Below are 15778 nucleotides of genomic sequence, written 5' to 3' on the forward strand. Positions count from 1 at the left end.
AGGACCAGTAAGCACTAAGCATGCAAGCTATTTTTGATGTTGCTTGTTTAGTGTGCTTTCAGATGCTCATAATAGAAGGCAGCCAAGAGCATCTCAGACAATAAGGACCATCTCTGTGACTCCAGCTACTGAGTCAGCTGTTCAGTGATCTCACCAAGGACCCATGTTCTCATCATTCTTTTCTGCCATCCATAGCCTGTCAGCAGGTCCATTGGGCTTGTCCCTACAGGGTCATGTGATATCTTCCATGGCATCAGCTTCTGACTCAAAAGTGACCAAAAGATGACCAGATTCAAGAAATTATGATTCTGTTTTGCTTTGTTTCAAGAGCAAAGGAAACTAACCCAAAGATTCCCCTATTTTTTCTCCTCCTTTTTCTTACTTAAGCAAGGTTGCATTCCACATTCATACCAAATCAAATGTTGATTTTTCCCACCCCACCCCCACACACCCCAGAAAAAGAAATTGCCAAAGTTGCCTTCGTGCCATCCTGATTTACTTGGGGCTAGACTTGGCTAATGAGGACCATGGGGCTTGGTAACTGAGGACTTGTCTCTTGGCAAGGATGTGAAGGAACTGACTGCTGAGTGGGCATCCCATATTGTTTCTATCCATTCGGATTATCAGAGAACCTTAACAATTCCAGGCTGCTCAGAGAGGCTTGACGTAGGAGATAAGTACTAAACTGTCATGGTCAAGAGTAGAACCTGATACTATATGGGGAACGTGCGCACAGAAGATAGTACTTTAACTTACAGGCTCTCTTTTTGAAGTTTCCAGATAGAGTAAAATCTCAAAATAAGTAAGCAGGTGCTCTTGGGGTTTACAATGATTGATGATTGTTCTGTATAATAAACTCTAAGATCCCGTGAGCCAGAGAGACACAAGAGAGAAAAAAAAGGAAGGATTGTTGTCACCATTTTAAGCACCTACTGTTTTTTAAAAGTCTCAGAGTAGTCACTATATGGGAAGTTAAGAAACAACATAAAATTTAGTATACATCTCCATATTTTGAATTTAACTTACAAAGGAGATACATGGAGAATTGTGTAGCACGATTTTTATCATTTGTGTTATAGAACTGTATCTTATCTGGAGCATAGGACTTATAAATTCTTAATCTGGCTCTGATGAGTAAATTTCAGTTCCAAAAAGATATTTGAAATAGGTTATAAGAATCCACCTTATGCCTCTCAAGCATTTGTTTTTTAAATGCTTTCGAAGGTTAAATTGTGGGCTATATGCTCCATTCCACAATGAATAAAACTAAAGAAATGGTTTAAATGGATAATTCTGAAGTGTGGAGTGACAGGAGTGACCATCCAACAATTAATGATTTGGCAGCTAATAGTGTCATATCCTCTGTGTCTATTATGGGTTTTTTTCTTAGCAACAAGGTTCTGATAGGAACATTTTAATACCAATTTTAAACATGCAGAATATGATCAAAGTATAATGGTATGCATGTGTAAAGGTATCATAATAAAACCCATTATTTTGTACAGCAACTTAAACATTTTAATAAGAAGGTATATATGTATGAAACAAGGTCCAAAGAAGAGTAATTCACTAGAGTTTACAATGGCTGTTAGTAGTCAAGTGGCAATTGGACTTCAGGTCTTTCTGACCCACAGATCTATTGAACAGTCCTGCTTCTTGGGTATTTGTGTTAGGCATTAAGCACCTACTATGTGCCAGAAATTGAACAGACAAGAAGCGGTGTACCTATCTCGACACACACAGAAAGAGGAGGAGGTAAGGGGCTGCTACCAATCCCAAGACACACTGACATCTAAAGGGAAGGGCAGTTGGTGTGTTCTTTGGTGTGGAGGCAGAACAGGAGTAGGTGTGGTAGAGATAAACAGGCACACCCGAGGCATAAGAAACACAGTGGCCAGGGCTGGGCTGGACTGGTGAAAAATACCTCTACAGTAAGACTGCCTTTTCCCAGGTAAGTGAGGTTCCCTTACTCTCACGTGTATATGCTGGAGGAGAGCCAGGCACCCAATTCCTACTGGTAGATGTCTTTCTGCTTGAATACAGTATAGCCCAAATATTTTTAACACTGGTAGAAGCTTATGTTCTCCAGAAGGTTAGCAAGCAACTGTTTACCGGGCATTATTAAAGTCTTACCATGTTACCTTTGGGAAAGCCATCACTGATGGGCATGTCTCAAGCCAGAAGCTGAGGCATTGCAGCCTCCATCATCTGGGTCAGTGTTATCTTAGCTATCTGTCACTTATGGAGAGTAAGTGTGATTCCTATGGTTATTGGCCCAGATGGTGCCACTCGGTTTCAAATGCATGATTCGTCATATGGAAAAGAATGAAATTTCTTTGAGCACATGAACATAACCAGGCAGGTTTCAAAATGATCTCACTAGTGCATCCCACACTTGCCAGTGTTACCAAGAAAAGACAGCAGATGCCTGTATTTATCGAAAGTCAGCATTAGTAATTACACATCTTTTCTATCTGGGCTACCAACAGCTCGTATTACAATCAGTGCCAAAATGAATATGCCCCCACAGCATGCTGGAAGGGGCTGGAGAGATGTTGGTAGAGTTTTGATGCACAACCAAGAGGTCCTAAATTTGGACTCCCCAGTACCCATTCATAAGAACACAGTGCCACATCCCTCTCCAACATGCTGTTTTAAGAGTACAAAAAATGTTGATGACCCATATGGTGCTGGACAGAGTTGGGAAGGTACTTTACTCAGTCCAATCATACTGATCATGGGGAAGCTACTTAAGCCAACTTTCTAAGTATGATGAAGAAAGTAGTCCACTTCTCAACAAGGCCCTGAACTCATTTTCAAAGTGAATTTTTCTATGTTTAGATGGAAACTGGAATTACTCTGTGGAAAATTATTAGTCATAAGTCATATTCCTTTACAATAGTATATAGAAGTTCGCTGTCTGACTCAAGAGATAGACTCTTGCCATGAATGTCCAAAAGCTCTGAGTCAGAAAGACACTTGGATCCAATTTGCTTTTGCTCAAAGGCTGGTAATGTAGTCTAGTGGTAGGATTTTTTTCCTAGCATGTGCAACTTGACAAAAAAGAAAAACCAAAACAAAGCATGGCTTAATACTTCGTTTCTGTACTACCTTGGGCAATCTCTTCATCAAAACTTTAGATACTAAAGCATAAAGGTAATAAATTTTACCTTAGAAGGTTGCTTGTTTAAATCCATGAGCTGATCCAAATAAATACTGATAATAGTATGTGACTCATTTTTATTGTTTGTGAATTTCATATATGCATATAAATATGCTTTGATCAAATGCTCCCATTTTTCCCTTCCAAATCTTCTCCTACACCCCCATCACTTTTCCCTCTGAACTTCATGTGTTCTATTTTTTTTTAACCCATTTAGCTCTGCCTGTATATACATGAGTGTAGGACCATCTACTGGAGCACAGGTGGTCTCTCACTTGCATCCATGAGAAACAGTCTCCTTCCTCCAGCAGTCATTACTTGGCATTAGCATCTCATCTAGAGGGGGGATTTCATGAGGCCTCTCCCCAATTCAGAATGGAATTTTTGCTGGCTTGCTCTTCTGTGGGTCTTATGCCTACAGTCACAGCCACTGTGAGTTCATGTGTGCAACAGCCCTGCCATACCCAGGAATTACTGTTTGACTACAGACATCCACTAACTCTGGCTCTTATGATCTTTCTACCCCCATCCTTCCTGCTGTGATGCCTGAACCTTGGGCAAAAAGGCTGTGTGTGTTACAGACCTCTTGTCTAGAGCTGAACACAAATAGTCTCTTACTCTCTGCCCATTGACTGGTTCTGGGTCTTTGTCACCTACTACAAAGTTCTCCTGCTGAGAGTACAATACTAATCTGAGTATGATGAGAAAATCTTAGCAGCAATTTAATATTATGTCCATTTAGCAGAATAATAGTATTGCATTCTCCCCTAAGCCTAAGACCTAGCCAGTCACATTTGGTCTGGTTAACAGACATGAGTTCTGCCTTGTAGTGTGAGCTTTAAATCCACCCAGTAAGTTATTGGTTGCTCTCATTTGTGCCACTATTGTACAAGTGGGCATTTCTTGCCATCCCAGTCATTATCATACCTCACAGAGTTCACAGCTAACTGATGAATACTTTTCTCCCCGTGACATAAATGAACCGTCTAGCACTACAAAAGTTAGCCAGCAAGGATGAAGCTTCCAGGTTGGTGAAAGACTGATTTACCCATGTTCTACGACTGGAGTACATGGTGTTTTCAGCAATAGCATCTTAGTTTCAGGCTCTGGAGAGTAATCAAGAACAACGTCTTCCATGTTTCTAGAACCTAAAGAGCCATAAAGAAACAGAAATTTAAGTTGCTTGTTGGTTGGTTAGTTTTTTATATAGGTTCTCTCTATGCCTGGAGCTGCTATACAGACCAGGCTGGCCTTGAACTCACAGATATCCTCCTGCCATTGTCCCCTGGGTACTGGAATTAAAAATATGTTACCACACCCAGCTACAACTTAATTTTTAGAAGCAAACAGACTGAATAAAGGATTATAAAGACAGTTACTTAAGAGCCATTATTTGATAAATGAGAGAAATGTGGAGATTCGGTCTCTTTGAGAGTGCTATACAATATAGAGGACAATCTGCGTGTGGTGCATGTTATTTTGAGGCTGACCACTCGGTATTAGGTTGTTTCTTGGCCTCAGAATTCCTTATCTGCCTGTCGTTCTTTGTGTAAGTCTGGGGCCCTGTGAAAATTCCCCCTTCCGTGTTACCATGTCTAGTAACATCATACAAAATAGTAGATTGTGCCTATATATTTGGGAATACACATATACATAACAACAATTAAGAAATAGAGGATATGAGTTTGAAAGAGAGAGCCAGGGAATGCATGGGAGGAACTGAGGGTGGTAAAGAAAAGGGAGAAAATGATATATTTTAAGTTCAGAGAATAAAAAAAATCAAAATAATAAAAGAAGTTATAGCGCAACTATCCCCAAAACATCAATTTCCTCCATATTGGCAGTCTAAATGCTTTAAATATTGATATTCAATCACCAACAGGACCAGTCCATTCCAGCATCCCAAAATGAACTCAGTACCTTACCCTCAAAATCTTTCTTAAGTGTCTTTCAGTGATTTTATATTCCTCTATTGAGAATTCTCTAACACAATGTATTTTTACAGTATCAAATATTTTACTTTCTGACTTCTTGATGACATGATCTAGCAGACTCACCAGCCCACCAAAGACGACATCTCTTCTGACTGGCCTCCAGTTCTTTTTATTTCCTCCTGGGAAGTTTATGAATGATGCTCCTTATAAGCCAGCCTTATTGCACATTTCATTTCTGCAGTTCTAGTCCTATTGGTTTGCGTGTTCCCTTCTCTTCTTACTGACGTGTTCCCTTCTCTTCTTACTGACATGCTTATTATAGCATGCCTGGAAAGGAATGGTCATCCTCGACACAACAACATAATTGTTCTTTTCCTAACAATAGTAATGACAACTGTTGGCTGAACACCTCTTTAGTGACAGGCACACAAGTCTGCCAGGGTCCTCAGGATATCGGGGAAATGTTATTTCTTCTCCTATGTGGCATCGTGGTGCAGCCCATAGACATCAAGTAACATACCCTGTTGGGGGAAGTCCTGTGCATTTGTCAATAAAGTACTGTTGAGCCTATAGGGAACCAAGATAGGAGGGACTAGGAGTCCAGGAGGATTCTGGGAAGGAGAAACACAAGAGAGTTCGAGATGTAACGCCATTGGGGTAGGAAGCCCGGAAACCTCTCCGGTAAGAGACATACTTAGATTAACAATTATGGGGTAATTACTTAAGTCAGAGCTAACCAGTAAGAAACAAGCAAGGCCAACAGCTTCATAATTAATATAGCCTCCTGTGTGTTTATTTGGGACTGATGCGGATCTAGAACCAGGCGGGCGGGAAGGCTTCTCTCAAAGAAAAAGCTTCTCTTAACAATACCCAGTCTCATATATGTGGAAAGTGGCCACAACTGAAGCTGAATATCCAAGCACTGCACTATAATGTATAATGTAGGAGGAGATGACAAACTTTCTAAATTTATTTCTGTCTGATCTTATACTAGATATTGGCTTAGTCAAGACTCAGACCTTTACTTTAGGAAGGAACATATTACATATTAAACAACTGGTAAATTGGGCTCTGTAAGAAACACAGATAATACTAATTTCTGTGAGACATGAGGTGGTTGACTCTATTCAATTGGCTTTGAGTAAATCCTACTGGAGACATAGGATAAGCCAAGTTAAAAGAAATATTACCACTTGGATAAGGCATATCATCTTGGCAGGTCTTAGGAGGTGTGAGCCATGGAAATGAACCTGAACTGAGAGATGCAGTCTCTGTCTCACTACTGGCATCCGGGCTGGAGAAAGGAGGTGGAATCAGTAATGAGCTCTAACCGTGGGTCCTGCTCACCACAATTGAGGAAGCAAGAAGAGTCAGGTGATTACATGATAATATTTGCTAAGGTCTGGGCTCAGATTAGTGCATCACCAAGTCCTTAGAAAAATAGATTAATGAATATACTGGGCAAAGGATGTGTGTATATAGAGACATCTCAGTATTCAAGTGAGATAGGAGGGCCTGGAAGTAAGGGTGCTGTAGCAGATATGGTGGGTGGAGGGCAGGCATGTGAAGCACAGTAACCTCAATTAGTATCAAGTTCCTACGGAATCGTGTGTGTGTGTGTGTGTGTGTGTGTGTGTGTGTGTGTGTGTGTGTGTGATACATGCCCACACGTGTGCAGGTGTGACTGTCCCTGTGCATGTGGAAGACACAGGAGAATGTTAGATAGGCTATTCTATTGCTCTCCACCTTACTCCCTTGAGACAGGTCTCCATTTTATTTTTAACTCAGTTTCTCACAGCATTCTACAAGCTTTCTGAATCTTGGAGAGGGGCTGGTGTTTTACAGGATATCCTAAGTGATACTGAAGTTCTGTCAGATCAAGAACTACAGCCTTGCTTGACTTGATTGAGACATTTGGGGTGAACTGTTACAGACATGGAGAGGTTTAACATGGAAGCCAAGACTGTACTCTGTACTGAAGAAACCCACAGAAACAGTTCACCTGATCTAGTGAGAGTGCAGAGACCCTAGTCTTAAAGCTGAGGAACTGGTGGTATTGAACCGAACCAAGCCCTCTGAATGTGGGTGCCAGCTAGGAGGCCAAGGCAGTCTATGGGACCTCTAACAGGGGAGCCAGTGCTTATTGTTAGATCACACTTTGGGACTTTGGGAGCCCATTCCCTATGGAGGGATACTATTGCAGCCCAGATATGGGAAGGAGGACCTGGGCCCTCCCCCAAATGATGTGATGGACTTTGATGATCCCCTGTGCAGGGCCTCACTATACCTGGGTAGTGGGTGTGGGTGGGTTGGGGGGATCAGTGGGGAGCATGGGAGAATGGGAGGGCAAGGGAATGGGGGATGGATATGTAAATAAGAGTGCTTCCAAAATAAATAAATAAAAATGTTTAAAAAAATACATTGAGTTTGAAGAAAGACCCAAACAATGGCTGAGAGTGTTTAGAGGACAGAGGGAGGCAGAGTAAAAACCATGGGAGATAGATTATCAAGACGGATGCAGTCACAGCAGTGATGGAGAGGATGGCTGTGACTTCCACTGGGCATCCATTATGAATCTATCTATTCTGTTTGTTCTTTCATATCTTCTCCTATAAAAGTCACAACACTGTAAGTGGTTGCTTGGGTTCCACATGGATAACTGTGCTTTGGAGTGGGTGGGGGCAGGACAACAGAGATGCCTGAGACTATGCAGCGAGTAAGTGCACCTCCAGGCAGGATCGTGACTGTGGATCTCTGAATGGGGTGGGAGTCGCAGTTCAATGAACAGGGGCCTCTCTCTGAACTCTCTTGAATCAGTTTGCATAGCGCACTCACAGTGAAACTATTATACGTTTCTTCCCCTACCCCCGCTTACAGCACCACAAAGCAAACTGTGGGCTATGCCAGGTAAGCTTGGCTAGCCTTGAGCTATATCCCAACCCTACTTACTATTATATCTTTACACCCTACGATTCATTGTCCTCAGTCCTAATCAGGACTGATCTTGTAGGTCACATGTGAACCTAAAGCCAAGAAGAACTTGTGTGTCTCAAGTGTCGACTAAAGGCTGGCTAGACCATTTCAGATACTCACCTTACCTCTATCTTTTCAACTCACACAGTTCTCTCACAAATCCACTAGAATCTTCCAGAGATCAGGGCTGAATAATTAATCCAAAATCCTCTAGACATATTGCCTCATTCTTTGTACGTTAGAAAAAATCTCAACAAGATATGGAACAACATTTAATAACACAAAAGTTAGTAAAATAGGCACAGCTCACAAAAGTAGACATTACAACTTACATGACAGTTCCACAGGGTCATGTAGGTGGCAAGCACCTGTCACACTAGCCCTTGGAAAGTAGGGGTAGAAGTGTCCTATAAAAAGAATGAGGAGGGAAAAGAGGAGTAGGAGGAAGAAGAAGAAGAGGGGCCTTAGGAGAAAAAGGAAGGAAGGAAGGAAGGAAGGAAGGAAGGAAGGAAGGAAGAAAGGAAGGAAGGAAGGAAAGAAAGAAAGGAAGGAAGAAAGAAAGAAGGAGCAATGAAAAGGGTTACATACACGACGAAGCATAAATCTAGAAAAATTATGGTTTTGGTTGAAACATAGAGGGTTCTGGCATGATGGGAGGCAGAGGCAGGTGGATCTCTATCAATTCAAAGCCAGCCTGGTCTACATAGTGAGTACCAAGTCATCTAAGGGGTACACAGTGAGACCCTGTTGAGAGGTTGGGGTGGAGAGGGGGGAGTCATATATACATATGCATACACATACATATATACATACATACATACATACAAGAAAGCTAAAAGGAAAAAGCTTGCTTCTAACTTAAATAAAAAATGAATAAAAATGGCATTGTTCTTCTATTTTATAATCGCATATTGAATGAACAAAATGTGTGTTTTATTAAAAACATTCTCATATTTACAAATAATAAAAACTTAACTTAAAATGAATAAAAAGGCTTGCTCCCTGGAAAATCATAGCACATTTTTTAACTTTTTCTGAGTTGGGCTCCTATTTTCTAAGCCTCTTATTTTCTCAGTCTTGTAACTGTAATGCTATGGCCCAGAAGTCATCATAGCTGTTTAATAACTTCCTTGACATTGTGAAGATTTTGTCACTTTCTTGACTACCTTATAGATTAGGCTATAACAGTTCTTTGGCTCTATCAGCTGTCGGGAATCTTCCTAGCTGTCCGTTTCCACAAAGTGATATAGTAAACCACAGGACCACACAGGCAAGGGCTGGTTTTAATTGTTAAATGTTTCCCGTTGTGTTTGGTTTCCTCCTTCTCCCTGGTGGACTCCACAAGAACTATTCTGTAAAGAGCTGCTCCTTCAAGACTTCTAGTCCAAATAGGAGACAACTCCCACAGCATATCCTTCAAAGAAACAGTAGGTCACAAGCCAGTATTAGCCTATGACATCTCAGAACCTAAGAAGAAAATGGATGCCAGCTTGTTCACAGAGAACACAGAAAATATCAAAGGACCCTTGTTACTGTCTTGGAGTGGCCAGAACATTCTTACGTTTCTGTTCCAAAATACCTTGGCAGCCATTTTTCTCCAGGGAGCCAGGGAGGGGAAAGTCTGTTCTTGCAACATTACCACCAGGCGAGGGGGGAAAACCCCGTCTTACACACACAAACAGGGCTCTGCCTCTGACCTCATATACCCAGGCAAACAGACATTCCCGACACCTCATGTGTTCTGCCTGGATACTCGGCACCACTTCTGAGATAAGAAAGTACAAGGTGCCCGTAAGGGATCTTCTCAGAGCTGAGATGTAGGCACCTGGTGCTTCCACCTGCTGTCTGCTCTCCTTTAGAGAGTAGCCAGATTCAGTCAGATTCATTTCTGTAAAGCAATGCTGCCCTAGATGACTGTACTGAAACCCCATCAAAGGGGCTGGGTGAGGGGTGTCTAGATTACTAGAAAGACACTTTGACAAACAGTTAGTTTTCAAGGAAGTCTGATCAATGCAATATGAGGCTAGATGAACCCAAGATTAAGGAACAGGATAGATGGATGATAGATAGATAGATAGATAGATAGATAGATAGATAGATAGATACATACATACATACATACATACATGCATGCATGCATGCATACATACATACATACATGCATACATACATACATAGATACATAGTAAATAGATGATAACTAGATAGTAAATAGACGACTGATTGATAGACAGACAGATAGACCGACAGATGATATACAGAGATGCATGCTGTGACAATGAAAAAGAGTATGTATCTGAGAGGAATGATGACAAGGGCATTAAAAAGAAAGAGTAATTTCTATTCTATAAAAGCAAAAGCACTTGCCCTCACTTTGGGTCAGTGCCTGAGGATGTAAACCATATGGAAGAGGCCCAAGGCTTACAGAAGCATCACAGATCCTTTCCTGGCCTAAACCTGGCTTTCCTGCAGTGAGACTACATGATCTCTAATATTTGTGTTATTTGATGAATTCTTTTGAATTTTGGAAAAAATGAATGAATCAGTGTTAAAAAAATTACAAAAAATAAAAAATCTGAGAGAAAGCCAACTGGAAAGCCTTTCTGGTGACTGTCCAGGGCGATGGTATTTGTTTGCTGCCTCCCCTAGAAGGCTTCCACACTAGTTTTCCCTAGCTCTCTCACAGGATCCAAACAATCTTGGAAAAAATCTGCACCACTCTTTAATGCTTTTCATTTTACCAGACCATGGAGGAAAACCCAAGATTCAATACATCTCCTTCCCTGAAGAAAATGGGAGTCTTAAAACACTGCATAAGAAAGCCTCGGCTAAGATTTTAAAGGCTCTCAGGATAGGCTTGAAGAGAAGGAAAATGCACACTCACCTCACAGGAAGAAAGTGTACAAGAGAAATTGATTACAAGAAAGAATGTGGAATGCCCTGAATTGATTACTTCAAATATGAGGGCAGCACAACTGAGCCCACACTATTGGCACAGGTGTGGGAGAGCCAGCCCTGAAACAGGGACCATGGGAAAGCTGTCCCCGTTACCCATCTATCTTGTGGTGACATGAGCAGGGGAAAAGTGCCCTCTACCCACTGCCGACCCACTAACTCCTGGGACAGCTGAGAGAGCTGGCTTTGTGGTCATAAGAGCGGGAGAGCTGTCCCTGACCCCCACCAACTGCAGCACTCAGGAGAGCAGGCCGTGCACCTGGACAGAGCTGCACAATGGAGCCAGCCCTGGTAGCTCAGGTGTAGGTAAGCCAGCCCCAACGAAGTGAGCATGGCGAGCTGTCTCCATCTCCCGTCTGGTAGACCAGTCCTACAGCTGCCCAGGCCAAGATCCAGGGTTATGACTTGGCTTGCCCAAAAATCCACCCCATCTATGATCTGCTGGAGCATGTATAGGGACCTGACCCACGGGCCCAAAGCTGCAAGGTCTCCACAACACAGGGCATCAGCTGGATGTCCTGGAAGCGTCCTAGTGGGGGCCCAGCATCAGACATAGAGTGGAGACCAGGTGTCTCTAATCAGACAAATGGCTCTTTGCAATGAACTCGTGCAAGTACATATGTATGGACAAAGGGGTATACGGCATGACTTGCTGGGTAGCTTGCAGCTTCCAGGATGAGATTTTTAATTCCTTTCCTTTAAAAAAATTCCTATTTTATTTTTCTAACTTTTTTCTCTTGAATATTGTTTTATTGGGGGGGGCATACAGGGGTGAAGGGCAAATGCAAAGGGACAGGAATGAATAGAAAAAAATATGTGCGTGTATGCATACATATACACATACACACACACATATATACATACACATACACACACACATACACATACACACACACACACACACACACACATACACATACATGTCTACAAGGGCTAGCAAGATGACTCAGGAATCAAAAGCACTGGCTGCTCTTCCAGAGAACCTGGGTTTGATGTCCAGCCCCTACACGGCTGTTCACAGCTGTCTGTAACTCAAGTTCCAGGAGGTCCAATGCCCTTTCCTGCCACCAGGCACAGATGTGATATACACAACGACACATAGGCAAAACACTATACATGTAAAAAATAAAACACAGTAGTAAAATAATTTTAAATACATATATAGTCTACAAGAACTTATTAGAAATGTAAAGCCCTGGACTTTCCTTCTGAACTGACTGAGTTTTAACAAGATCTGCTGTGTGCTGGGTTTGAGACACACCCCCAGGTTCATTAAGTCCCTTTATCTCCCCTGCCCCCAATGACGTAACACAGCTTTAACTGCCATAGCAGGTAAATGCAGGCCTAACTGCTTCAAACAGTATCAAGTGGAGAAGAGCTTTTGGTTGCTATTTTTTTTTAAAGTGAGGTGCTTCAGAAAGCATTGTGAAACTACTCTAACATGTACAGGAAGAGGCGAAATGGGGATTTCAGTTACTGGTAGGTTTGTTATGAGTCAAATGACTAACAGCTACCAAACAATGGGGGAAAAAAAGACACAAAAACTGAAAGCAAGAAAATAATCCAAGTTAGCAAGGACATCAAGAGAAGCATCAGGTCAGTCAAGTGCTGTATCTAATAGCAATCTAAGATACCACAGTTAATAAAAACAGATACAAATAAGAACATGGTACATAGAGAGGGACCAGAATATTAATTTGTAGGCAAACATCTAAGTATCATTGAATAAGATGCTTAAGAACCATCCACGGTCTACAAATCCATTATTGAGAGGTTCCATTGGGGCTTCAAAGCATCTTCAGCAAGACCCAGCAGGGCAGAGAGGTAAGTCTCATTCTTTGTAGAACAAACCATCAGATATCTAACGTCTTTGTTTATGTTCAACAAAGGAACAGAAAGTCCTTTAATCTGGTGGTACTAGTATTCGGCTTTTCTGTCAAGTATACCTAGTTTAAGAAAGACACGAACTCAGCCAGGCGGTGGTGGTGCACGCCTTTAATCCCAACACTCGGGAGGCAGAGGCAGGCGGATCTCTGTGAGTTCGAGGCTGGGCTGGACCGACAGCCTCCAAAACAATACAGAGAAACCCTGTCTCGTAATAAAAAAAGAAAAGAAAAGAAGAAAAAGAAAGACAGGAACTCTCAGAAAACATGAAGAATGCCATTTCTCCCTGCCTTGCCCATTTCCCAGGTACTGTAAACGGTGAAGCAGAGCCCTGTTCGTGCACACACATAAATACCCTACTCTTCATCACTTCCAGCTATAGAATGGAAATGGTTCAGGAATGTATTCTGCAAAGACACGCTCCCATCTCTGCTCCTTTGTTTCAGGTGGGCAGAGCTCCTCAGCTGTTCCTCCTGGGCCGCAGCCACTGCTGCTGACTGTAGAAAGGGCTGGTCATAGAAGAACCCCCTCAGCCTGTTCCTCCCTGCCTATCTTCCAGAAGTTACACGCACTGGCAAGCCTGTTTCAGCAACAACATTATGGCTGGTTCTTCTCACCCTCTCCCTACCAAATGAAGACCCAAAGCTCACAACTTGGGCTTCTGGTTTTAAGAAACAAGCTTGGAACGTGTCAGTCCTGACCAGATCCTTCCTGTTCATCTTCCCAAATGCTGCTAAGAATTCCTCCTTAGAGGAAACCTTCCTGAAGACCAATTGTTGACTCTCAAAATCATTTTCTCTGCCATTGTCCTCCCCAATAAATTTCAAGGAAAGCAGAATAGTCCGAAAGAACTCATTCCCACCCCCAGTGTTCTTCCTCCGCCTCACCACGGGGCATCTGTAACAAAAGCATCCCTACATCCTTAGCAGGGATAAAGATGTTTAACGGGTGATGCTCATCAGTCATCCCAGCTCTGACAAGCTGAGACAGAAAGATCTCAGGTTGGAGGCTAGCCTGAGTTACACAAGGAGACCTTGAAAGGAGAGGGGTAGAAGAGAGGAAGAGGAGGAAATGGAGAGGAAGTGGAGAGGGAAAGGAAAAAGAGAGGAAGAAGGAGAGGTAGGACACAGTGAACCAGGAGCCAAAGGGAACAATGAAACTGGAAGCCTGAGCATAGTGTGCTACAATTCCAGGGTCACCATAGGGCTCTGTACCTATCCCTCCTCAGGGGTGAGGTTAGGAACAGTTCTGAACTTTTCTTTTAGGTCAGTTTCTTCACAGAAGACAAACCCTTCTTGACTTTGTCTTCTAAATGTGTTTTATTTGGGACAACACTTAACAGTGTGACATAGGTGCTCATTGACCACGCACACAAAGTGAAACAAAACATCTTCCTTTATAAGCATGACCTTAAAAACTCTAAGACTGCAGTATTAAAATCCCCAAATGACTTTAGACCTATCCTGCACTGCATTTTCACTTGCATGGCCTTATTTCCACCAGTTCTCCGACAGAACAACCACATGAATATGGGTTTTCAAAATAATGTGAAGGTGACATAGACCTTTGTTTAATATACCCATTGGTGTTTAAGCATATACAATGATAAGTAGAAAGTTTCTGGTAGTTAGATGGGTTAACAGATTGGTTTTTTTTCACATCAAATAAAACTAATGATGCTACAAGCAGGTTATTCTGGAGGCTTTCCAAGAACTGCCAATCACTTCCACTTAACAGAAAATTACACCAGTATATTCTTAGAAATCTCTATGTTCTTTCCTGGCTGCACAGTGCTGGGGGGGGGGGGAAGACGGCTTCTGTTCTTTGAGGTGGTACATATCAAATACACATGACTTGGTGTGAAAAATGTGAGGGGATTTTCGCTAACTCTACATAGTTTCCCAGAAAAGGCACACAAATTCTCTTAGAATTGTTTTTGCAAAGGTATGTAATGGATTTACAATGCCCAGATAAATTTTTGCATAAATTATTTGTTTTTTGAGATTATAGTAAAAGTATATCATTTCCTCTTTTCTTTTCCTTCCCAAACTGTCCCATTTTTTCTCTTTACCCTTTTTCAAATTCATGGTCCCTTCATTAATTGTTGTTACACACATATATGAACACATATATTTCTAATGTTACAGTGTTTCTTGTATGTATGCTTTCAGGGCTGACCTCCCTGAAGACTAGCTTTTATGGTACCAGACGGCACTATGCAAGCAACCAATAGTCTTACCTAGCTATGATACCTATAAACCCCATCAGTGACCAGAATGACACAATAACCTTTAGGATGCAGACGTGGAACACGTATGTCTGCAGTGACCAACATCTCTCTGACAAGACTTCAGACATGCCCAACATGAGGAAAACCATGCCTGGTACTAGAACCCTGTCGACTACCTGAAGTCATGGATCTTGGAGGAGAACCTACAATCGCCACTTTAGTAAACTAGCATAATTCCTAACTGCATTCTAAATATTTGCCCTTATACCAGATAAGTGTGGTCCTCACCCCTCATGAAGGAAATTTCTCTTTGCAATAGAAAAAACCACAGACAATCAAAACTGGAGAGTTGTGGAGCCCAGTCCCAGTGGATAAATACATAATACAACTCCTGCTCCTAAGACTCAAGGAACATTGTGGGAAGACTGTTAAGAGCCAGAGGAACAGGGGGTTTGCTGTGAGATGTGTCTCCTAAGAATGTCAAAAGTTAAACCCATAAAGTCTCATGTAACTTTTTTGAATTATAAAAACACTGTCCTAAAAATTAATAGTGCTTTACAGGGAAACGATAGTTTCCTTGTTAAGAAATTGACTGAAGCTGACTCTCTGTTATGTTTTTTTGGGTTTTTTGTTTTGTTT

The 15778-nt window shown here is 41.9% G+C and overlaps 1 long non-coding RNA gene across 2 annotated transcripts in view; it reads right to left on the minus strand.

The window, feature by feature from the left end:
• The window catches only part of LOC110341677, a 137379-nt gene that overhangs the window by 53013 nt on the left and 68588 nt on the right, over positions 1–15778 (minus strand). The window contains exon 5 of one of the 2 annotated variants that reach the window (XR_005881359.1): positions 4212–4311. The exons of the other annotated variant lie outside the window; for it this stretch is intronic. This is a non-coding gene — a long non-coding RNA (uncharacterized LOC110341677). The remainder of the gene's footprint in view (positions 1–4211; positions 4312–15778) is intronic. 2 annotated transcript variants of the gene reach the window in all.

The sequence above is a fragment of the Mesocricetus auratus genome, unplaced genomic scaffold (genome assembly GCF_017639785.1).
Source record: "Mesocricetus auratus isolate SY011 unplaced genomic scaffold, BCM_Maur_2.0 Super-Scaffold_100014, whole genome shotgun sequence".
Taxonomy (NCBI): domain Eukaryota; kingdom Metazoa; phylum Chordata; class Mammalia; order Rodentia; family Cricetidae; genus Mesocricetus; species Mesocricetus auratus.